The following is a 10,766-nucleotide window of genomic DNA, read 5'->3' on the forward strand; positions in this document are numbered from 1 at the left end:
CAGCCAGCCAGACCTGGTCCGTGTTCCCTTGGTTTGGTGGTGATGCCTTGAGAGTCTGGCTAGAACAGAGCTAGACAGTGTTAAAGGAATAAAGCAGGTATTTATTAAAAGGTCTTCAAGGGATACACCATGGGCAGTACAAGAGCCTGGCCCTGGTTCCATCCTAGATGGAGTCCAGGTCACGAGTTTTCACTGGGGCAAACAGGGGATTTGGCCTGGCAGGATGTGTAAAACAATCTCCTGTAATATCTACTTGTTCTCAAAAAGAGCTCTTGGCTGCAGGGACACATTCCCATCATTTTTGCCCAGGTTTCAGGATTCAAACATTGCTCTTCTTCCCAGGAGCTGTTCCTTCAGCTGCCTTGGGAGGGCCTTTTGGCCTCTGGAGCCACACTCTGGCTCCAATATTAGCACTGCTGGATCCAAACCCTTTATCTCCACCAACAGCAGTGATTTGAGGTGGATCTCATTTTTTCCCAATTGTTTTAAACACTGTCAATATCAATAACTGTGCTACCTTGTCATGGGTTTGAATAATCCAATCTTGTTCACTGTTGTTTAACCAAATTGCTTCAATTTCTCCTTGATTATCTGCATCAGTTCCTCCTCCCATGACATGAGCACTTGGCAAGGCCAAGCTCCAGTGAGCAGTTATCAAACCAAAGTGTCCTGGAGGAATCTGGATTCCTGTTCCTGTATTGTTAACTCTCATTTGCTTCTGATTTATCCGAACTAATTACAGTGGATGAAAGTCCAGCCCTGCAGCCTCTGGGCTGGCCCTGCCAGGGCCATCACACCCAGAACAATTTCCCAGGCAGTCCCAGTCACACTGTCCAGGGCTGTATTTGCACATTGGAAGCAGCCGTGCACAGCCAGGGGGTTTCCATTTCCCCAGGGGCCATTGTTAAGGGCATGGAGCACATCTGGGAGATGGGTTCTCCATGGGGACAGGTTCCCAGCACTCATTCTTTAACTGCTCTTTTAAAAACCCTTTCTCCTCACCCTCCTCCTCCTCCTCCTCGTCCACGTCCTCCTCCTCCTCATCTTCCTCCGCCTCATCCCCATCCTCGTCATCTTCAACCTCCTCCTCCTCCTCCTCCTCCTCCTGGTCCTCCACCTCCTCCTCCTCCTCCTCCTCCTCATCCTCCTTGTCCTCCTCCTCCTTTTCGTCCTCCTCCTCCTCGTCCTCCTCCTGCTCCTCTTCCGCCTCGTCCTCCTCTTGTTACTCCTCGTCGTCCTCCTCTTCCTTATCCTCGTCCTCCTCGTCCTCCTCCTCATCCTCCTCGTCCTCATCATCCTCCTTATCCTCGTCCTCCTCCTCGTACACCTCCTCCTCCTCCTCCTCCTCCTCCTCCTCCCCCTCCTCCTCCTCCTCCTCGTCTTCCTCGTCCTCCTTGTCCTCCTCCTCGTCCTTCTCCTCATCCTCTGCGTCCTCCTCCTCCTCCTCATTTTCCTCTTCCTCCTATTCCTCCACCTCATCCTCCTCATCCTCCTCGTCCTTGTCCTCCTAGTCTTCCTCCTCGTCCTCCTCCTCCTCCTCCTCAGCCTCTTCGACCTCCTCCTCCTCATCGTCCTCCTCCTCCTCCTCGTCCACCTCCTCCTCCTCCTCGTCCTCCTCGTCTTTTTCGTACTCCTCGTCCTCCTCTTCCTCCTCATCCTCCTCCTCCTCCTCCTCCTTCTCCTCATCCTCTTCCTCCTCATCCTCCTCCTTCACGTCCTCCTCGTCTTCCTTGTACTCCTCCTCCTCATCCTCTTCCTCATCCTCCTCCTCCTCATCCTCCTCCTCGTCCTCCTCCTTGTCCTCCTCCTCCTCATCCTCCTTGTCTTCCTCCTCCTCCTTTTCCTCGTTCTCCACCTTGTCCTCCTCCTTGTCATCCTCGTCTTCCTCCTCCTCCTCCTCATCCTCCTTGTCTTTGTGACACGGTGCAGCATGGTCACCGTGGAATGGAACGGGACAGGGTATCCAAGGGCCCTTTGTGACACGGTGCAGCATGGTCACTGTGGAATGGAATGGGACAGGGTATCCAAGGGCCCTTTGTGACATGCTGTGGCATAGGCATTGGCAGTGACAAGGCCACTCCACAGTGCTGTGTGCACACGACGAGACAGGATGGAGAGAGCGGTGCTGTGAGGAGCCCTCGCACAGCCACTCATTCCTTGCTGACCCAGAGCATTCCCGAGGTATTACTCCTGCAGGTGTCCTCGTGGCCAGACCAGAGCACTTGGTGACCTCTGGTCTTCCCGAGGCATCTCTTCTGCAGCTGCCCTCGAGGGCAGACCGTGGCATTTGCTTTGCACAGTCCTTGACAGGAGTCTCCTGTCCTTGTGGCTGGAGCCCCCAAGACCAGAGTGCAGGACTTGCTGTCCTGTAGCCTTGCCCAGACTTCACTCTTGCAGGTGCCCTCAAGGCACGACTGCAGCACTTGCTGACTCGGACCTTTTCCGAGCCACCTTCTCCTGCAAGTAGCCATGAATCCAGGCAGTGATGTAGAGCACAGACCTGCCAGCGTGCCCATCGCATCGCATCGCATCGCATCGCATCGCATCGCATCGCATCGCATCGCATCGCATCCCATCCCATCCCATCCCATCCCATCCCATCCCCTGGGGCCATGCCCATGGACAGGATGGAATAGGGGCCGACCCAGCTTTGCTTCCGAGATCAGACGAGACCGGGCGCTCTCAGGGCGGTGTGCCATAGGCACCTGGCAGCCCCTGAGCAGCACCCTTCAGCCCACCACACCACCCTCCGGGCACAAGCCCAGAAAACCAAAGGGGCTCGACAAGCCCAAAAGGGCCGCCCCTGCCCACAAGGGGATCTAGAGACAGACCCCAGCCCGCACCACACACACAAGGCACAAAAACCACACAAGGCCCACGTGCCCCTTCCCTCCTGCCCCTCGCCATGGCTGCCCAAGAAAACCCAAGCACCAGAGGCCCTCTGGCCAGCAGGCAGCAAAAGAAGCCTACAGCACCCAGTATTCCCAGGGGGTCTCCCATCCCAGTACTAACTGGGCCAGACCCTGCTTAGATTGCAAGATCAGACGAGACCGGGCGCTCTCAGGGCGGTGTGCCATGGGCACCTGGCAGCCCCTCAGCAGCGCCCTTCAACACACCCCAACACGCTCTGGCACAAGCCCAGAAAACCACGGGGGCTCCGCACGGCCAACAGGGCCAGCCCTGCCCACAAGAAAATCTAGAGCCAGACCCGAGCCCACAACACACACACAAGGGATAGAAAAAAACAAAGCCCATGTCTAGGTTTGAAAAGACAGGAGTCTGTGAAGGAAGGCAAAAGCCTCCTGTGAAATGGAAAAGGTAAACCCTGTCCCTCCAAATTACCACAATTTAACAAAAGGCTCTCAGGCAAAGATATGGGAATGGGAATAACAGTTCTTTACCAGGAAAAGAACTAAATAAAAATAATAATTTAAAAAATGCAATTAGTACAAATGAAACTAGTGATGGAGGCAGAAACCTGACACCCTGAGGAGTCAGGGTAATGCCAGGGAACCTCAGAAAAACGGAAAGCTGGACAAGACAAACGCAGGTTCAAACCAATGTGGTTCATCAAGCGTTTTCCGTTTATTCAAAATCAGGCGGTAGTTTATATAAGCTTCTATATAGTTTACAGAAACAAAGACACTCTGATTGGTAGGCTAACATTGTTTACCTTTTCCTTAAAACGGCCTGCACTGTACACCATAAAACCTATACTAGTTCACACCCCGTGGTCCCTACAGTACCTTAAGACTATTTTCTATCTGCGCCACAACCCTGAATTTCTAACTGCGTCAGAGGCTTTGAGGGCCCCACCAGGCCTCAATCTGAGGCCTAGCCTGGAGTAGCTCAACTTTCACAATTCATGCCCTCTTTCTCTCAAAAATGCTGTAACAATTCCCTCTTTTTCTTTTGAGCTACTCAGGCTGGAGTGAAGGCTCAATGAACTAATTTTTGCACACACTGTCTTTGACCCAGCCAGAAAAACCTGAAGAATTGAGCCAGTTATCAAATGAAGTGTCCATTTGGAGAACACTGCGTTTGGCTCGTTGAGTCTTCTGAGGCAATTCGAGAACCTGATGTATGGTGGGAGCAAAAAGCATCAACCTACCGATATAACATGGGCCTCCCCTAGCATTTTGAGGGACTGCTGACCAGGCTCGGTCCCCACAAATGAGGAAGGTTCCTGGGGGCAGTTTTTCCTGCACTACCTCTTGGAGTCGAATTGTTACAATATCCTAAATAGTTGTAATACAATGGTGATCTGGGAGACAATCAAGTGTTGTCATCTGTCAATTTTCCATTTTCTTGAGTTGGTTTGGTAGCATAAGATCCAAATATCAAACAGTAATTTCCTGGGACAGAACCCAAAAGACCAAATTCTTGAAAACTATCATCAGTAAATTTAAGGTTTTGCACAAATGCAACAGCTTGCGCTCCCAGAGTGCTATTTAAACTTATTTGAGCTCAGGTCCAAGTCTTGAACTCTGCCATGGGACCCAACGAGACTCCAAAAATTAAACAAGTGCGAAATAAAAACATTGAGGCCCACCACATTCTTCTCAGGTTCTTGAATGCCCTGTCTAACATGAAAGAAACAATCTTAATTCTAAACATAAACTATAACTTCTAATAAACTAACTTCTGATAAATCTAACTTCACACTTATGATATTTCAACTTATTTTTCTGTTTCATCTATTTTTAAAATTCTGTTTCTGCCTTTTCGTATCAATGCAGCAAGAGCATCTGTCCTGTCCATCACACGACTTCTTGGTTGGATGGGTAAAAACACTCACTCAAGTAGAATTTCTGCTGATCCCCGTTGGGAGCTCCCTCTTTTTCTTTTGCCATTGAAAGACAATGGCAAGATGAACAGAAAAATCACAGGCATTACTAAAACTTATTAAAAACTTAGCAAAAAAAAATTCTATAACATCATTAAAAACACACTTATAAAAAAAACTCAAAGCCCACGATCTTCTGTGGGTGAAATACAAATCTTTGCACAATCCACTTTTGCTGTGCATCCTCTGATCTACTTGTGGAGAGATCAGTGCCTTCTTGCAATTGATAAGTTCCACATTCTTCACTGAAATCCATTTTGATTCTGCACCTGTTAAAACACAAACAAACCCAACACCTCCACAGGGACTGGAGGGTCCTCTCTCAATTCTGTTTCCTAAAACTTGCATGAAGAAATGGAAATATCAACATCTTTGTTATAAACATGAAAAACATTAAGAACAAAACAATGCACATAGTAAAGAAACTAACAACAAATAAAAATCAATCAGATAATAAACAATTAATATTACATATAAAATCACAGTTACCAAGTGCTACACTATCAAATTGTCATCCCAGAGTCTGCAGCAGCTGAAAAACCTTAAAACAACAGAGATTTGGATAAAACATGTCCGGATCATGCTTCTCCAAACTCCCTTTGAGGCTCAGCTGTCCTGTATGGTCAAATTGTCAAGCCAAAAGGACTTGAATACTTTTTGATGCAGAAAACATCTGGATCAATCACACCATCCACGTAGAGCCAGAGCCTGGCCAGAGCTCAAACTCTAATTGGAGGATATGTTTAAAACAAAAGTCTTAAAAATAACAGTTATAAGTGAAAAACCTTATTATTAACAATTTATCAAAACATCAAATGATTGAACCTGTCTAAAATTTGTTTCAAGACAAAAATTCTCTAAATACAACAAACCTTTTCTTCAAAAATCTGAGAATTTGAAGTCTGAAATCTTGAACCAGAACTTGGACTATAAATTTTTAAAAGATGAACTGCAGCTGCATAGAAAATTGAATAAAGAAAACACATGAGTAGTTAAAAAATCAAGCACACAGGATCCTGAAAAATACATCTCACAATCAATCACCTAAAAAAAACCCCCATAAAACATATGAAAACTGACTGTAAATATTAAAACAACACCTCAATACCTTAACATCTTAATAATAATTCTTATCACAAAAATCAGACAACTTACATTATATGATCAACCTATTAACAAGAAATGTTTAAAATAGTTTAAAACAATCTTGTCAAGCATTCATAACATTTCTATCCTTTTTTGTTTTACAGTAATTTTCATCCACATTGTATTTGAAATAACTTTAATTTGCATAATGTCCATCCCTCTTGGTTTCTTGGAAAACACTCAGTATTGCTATAGTTTTTCATTACGTCTTTTGTCTCCTTGTGTTGTTGCTTGATAAAGCAGCTGCAATTATGTGTCCTTGTTGTTCAATTGCATCCTGGATGGTTGCGGCGAATGCCGCAGCTTGGTTGCTCTGTTCTGCGCGTGTGGCTCTGACAAGCATCTCATCGACTGGACAGCCCTGAGGGAGGGTGGCTAGGATGGTTCTGGTGGGTGGGTTAGCATTTTCAAAAGCAAGGGATCGGAATAAATGTTCCTGAACGTCTGGTGGCACGTCAGGTGCATCCTTTAAAGCAGCTGACAGCCTATCAATAAATTGTCCGAATGGTTCAGTGGCTCCTTGCTTTATGGTGGCATAGGATGCTGACTTTTTCTTGTCCGGTACCAAAAGCAAAGCTTGATGAGCCAATTGCTGTGACAATTGATGTATTTCAATAGGAAAGGTAAGTTGCACCTGATTGGTTGCATATGGTCCCTGCCCAGTCAGCATATCTGGCTGGACTCCAAAAAAGGGGTCTCCCGCATCTGTATGTTTGTTGGCCTCCTCAACTGCCAACCGTTTCCATTCCCTTTCAAACATGAGGAATTGAGAAGGTGTCAGAAGCAGGGATGCAATGTTAGACGAATCACTAGGACAAAGCACATCTACTGTGAATATATACTGAATGATGTTCCTGGCTGCTTCTGATCTGATCCCATAAGTGGTGACTGTCTGCTTAGCTGATTGTAGGATTTTCCAGTCATGGGGCTCCCAGATGGCATTCCCATTAGACACTATGACAGGACAAACCAGGGAGCTGGCAGCTTTCCAGTCACCGTCTAAAAGAGCATCTTTCACAACTGACGCCCATCGGGACTGCAAGGGATTTTTTAAAACTGCTGGCGATGCCAATTGCTGTCCAGTGGAAGGTTCCACTGGTTGAGCCTGACGATTTGAAAGGGTGGCAAGGCGGGCTATTTTTTCCTGTAACGTATTTGGTCTTTGTATCTTGTTCTGTGATCGCTTGTCCCTGCTGCAATTGACAACCGGAAAGTCTGGCTCTGAGTCGTCAGAATCTGAACTCGGTGGGAGTGGGCAGTGCCGCGCCACGGTGGTGGGGTGGGAACTGGCATTTTCTGGGCTGTGCTCTGGTGTTGTTTGGGTGGCTACTTCTGCCACTCCGCTAGCATTGAGGTGTCCAGCCCCTCCAAACCGCGCCAGGCTGCTGGCCGCGGCCGCCGCCGCCGGCGGGTATCGGCGAGCCGCTCCTCTGCGTTTGCACGCACCGGTGGCAGCCGCAGCCGCTGCTGCTGCGGGGGGGCGAGGGGCCGACGCCGCCCCGCTCCCGTCTCCGCCCTGGTCTCTGCCTTGATCTCCGCCCCCGAGTTCCTCCTCCTGACTCAGCCCTGTTTCGTCACCAACTCCGCCTGCCTCCTCAGGTGCCTCCCCGCCTCCCAAGGGACCCGGGAGGGTCACTTCCTGGTCTGCCGCATTTCGCGGAACCGCTGAGCTGTTAACATCCGCTGCTCGTGAGCAGACTTCCGCTCCGGGCGCAGCCGCATCCCCGCTCCGTCTCGCGCCGGCCGGCCCCGCGCCGCCCGGCTCCGTGCCGCCCTCCAAACGAGCGACAACATCTCTGACAGAGGGGCTGACTGGGGCTTTCTGCCCGCGCACTGGCCGCATATTACAAACATTAAAGAATTTTTCAACCCGCGATGGCTTTCGCGTTTCTATTTGTTCTGCTGTAGACTGTTCGAATGCTCGAATGGCAGCTTCCGCTGCCTCTTTCTCCGCGGCCATGCTTTGTAAGGTATGTGAAACTTTCTTCCAAACACCTCCAAGCTCTAATAGTGTTTTCTTGTCCTTTTTGCCCTCTATCACTGCATCCCAGAGCAGCTGGCCCAGCTCTCGCCACTCGGTTTCACTAAAAAGCAGGGAAGGTTTTTGCAGCTTGCCTTTGCTTCTTGCCCAAATGACCAACTGTTCTAAATCGGCTTCTTTAACTTTTTCAGCTCTCTTTGAGAGAATATGAAAGAGCAGCCGCACTGAAGCCTGTAAATCTCCATCCATGGTGAACTTTCACCCTCTCTTTCTGCACGCGGCTTACCTCACCTCCGCGGGTTGCTTCGCTCTCGCTTTTCTTCGGCAAGGCAGCACCCCGCTCCAGCTCTCCGGCCCCGGCCACGTCCACACCCGCCGTTCAGGTACCTTGTGAACACCGAGGTCTTCCCACTGCTCCAACGGACTCTCGCAAACAAACAACAATGCGAAGAGTCTTTTTCCTCCCGTTGGGAAACGGCCCAATTCGGAGTTTGGAGACTTCTGCTCCGTTCCACCTGATCCCCGTTCACAAAAAGTGAATTTGGGATCCCGGTCCCGTCACCATGAGGCGATTTGGACCTAAATTCCTGTCGCGCGACTCAAACCTGACTGCCCGTTACTCTAAAAGTAATTTGGCAGCCTTCTCGGAGCCTCCTGAGTCCCTGTGCGGGCGCCACTTAATGCCAGGGAACCTCAGAAAAACGGAAAGCTGGACAAGACAAACGCAGGTTCAAACCAATGTGGTTCATCAAGCGTTTTCCGTTTATTCAAAATCAGGCGGTAGTTTATATAAGCTTCTATATAGTTTACAGAAACAAAGACACTCTGATTGGTAGGCTAACATTGTTTACCTTTTCCTTAAAACGGCCTGCACTGTACACCATAAAACCTATACTAGTTCACACCCCGTGGTCCCTACAGTACCTTAAGACTATTTTCTATCTGCGCCACAACCCTGAATTTCTAACTGCGTCAGAGGCTTTGAGGGCCCCACCAGGCCTCAATCTGAGGCCTAGCCTGGAGTAGCTCAACTTTCACAATTCATGCCCTCTTTCTCTCAAAAATGCTGTAACATCAGGGTGTTGGTAGTAGTCCAGTTAAAATGGTGGCTGCTCCTCCTGGAGTGGCAGATGAAATGCTGCTGAAGTGGTGATCTCTAGAAGGGTGGAGTTTTCTCTGAAGGTCTGGTAGTAGCTGGGCCTGGTCTTCCTCTAGGAATTCAGCAGAGAAGAAGCTGGTGGGATGAGGTTCTGGGGGTCCTGGTGGGCACTGGAAGGGAGTTTGGGGGTACTGGGTGTGACTGGGAGGGACTAGAGTGAGCCTGGAGGAGCTGGATGGAGATTGGGGATGGAAAAGCAGAGATTGGGATGAGGTTGGTTGTGCTGGAAAGAGACTGGGAGGGGTTTAGGTGAGTCCTGGTGGGGCTGGGAAGGGACTGGGAGAGGGTTTAGGTATACTGGGGTGGTGGAGACGACTGGAAGGGGGTTGTGGGATTCTGAAAGGGATGGGAGAGGCTTTGGTGTGTCCTGGGGAGGTGAGGAAGGGATCATGGCAAGTTTCAGGGGGTCCTGGGTGGACTGGGAGCAATCAGGAGGGTGCTTGGAGAGGCTTGGGGTGTCAGTGAGAGGTTTTGGGGGGTCCTGATGCCTGCAGGCCTCCCAGAGATGCCGCTGGACGCCACCAGCAGCAAGATGCAGATGGGGATCAGGGACTACGAGTTGGGCTTTGTCTTCCTGGTGCTGGGGCTCGGCTTCTACCTGTGCAAGTGGGTCAAGGGAGGTCCCGGGGGTCGTGTCCCCTCTTCCCAAGACTGTGGGTGCTCCCCCCGGGGCCCCCAGCCCGGTGTCACCCCTGTTTCTCTGCCCACAGAGCTCCTGAGCCACCGGCGGCCGCAGAGCTTCCCTGTGGCCTCGGGCCCAGCCGGGATCCCCAGCTCCATCCCCACGCTGATTTTGGGGGGTCCTGTGTACCCCCAGCCCTGCTGTCACTCTGCCCCTGCCCGCCTGCTCCCAGTGTTCCCAGTAACGCTTCCCAGTTAAACCCAGCCCAGTTTATGGGGGGCACTGGGGAGGGACTTGGGGGGACCCCACGGCGGGGCCGGCACTGGGCAGGGAGGGCGGGGTCCGGGTGGGGAACACTGCCTGCTGCGGGTCTGCCCGGCAACTGCTGAGTCATCAGCGCCGCTCTCTCTGATTGGCTGACTCGTGTCCACCGCATTCTCTCATTGGCTGAGGAGAGGCCCGGGAGTGCAGAGAAGGAACGGGAGAGATCCCGCCCCGAGCAGCAGCGGCACGGGGACAACAGACCCAGCCCGGGCACAGGGAGGGAATTTATTACCAACCAAACCACGGGGACAACAGACCCAGCCCGGGCACAGGGAGGGAATTTATTACCAACCAAACCACGGCAGCACGAGGAGAAGGGAAAGAAATCCTCCAACACCTTCCCCCCACCCAACGGGGATCACCCACAACAGGGTTATCCACCAGGGAGAGACGGGGACATCCGAGATTAGACCAAAGCCAATTTTATTGTGTGTACCAGGTGTTTATACAGGGATTTACTTGTAGGGTCCTTATATAGGGCTCTGTTTTTGGTAACAATTTCCCATTGGTTACACATTCTTTGTGATATCCAGTAACCTGGTAACATTTATCTTATCACAAAGTCTCACCCCAGTTGAGAAGTTGCTCGGTCACTTCTTGCCCAGGGAGACTTAAACTGTGTCTGTGTCTCCCACAGTTTCTGCTCAGTCAGGCCTCAGATATCGGGCCCCTTTATCAGCTCCATTGC

General features: G+C 50.3%; 1 pseudogene; it reads right to left on the reverse strand.

Annotated features, from left to right (window-relative positions):
- Window positions 1-2,963: 2,963 nt before the first annotated feature.
- LOC140680660 (5S ribosomal RNA) lies at window positions 2,964-3,081 on the reverse strand (annotated as a pseudogene).
- Window positions 3,082-10,766: the final 7,685 nt, after the last annotated feature.

The sequence above is a fragment of the Taeniopygia guttata genome, chromosome 25 (genome assembly GCF_048771995.1).
Source record: "Taeniopygia guttata chromosome 25, bTaeGut7.mat, whole genome shotgun sequence".
Taxonomy (NCBI): domain Eukaryota; kingdom Metazoa; phylum Chordata; class Aves; order Passeriformes; family Estrildidae; genus Taeniopygia; species Taeniopygia guttata.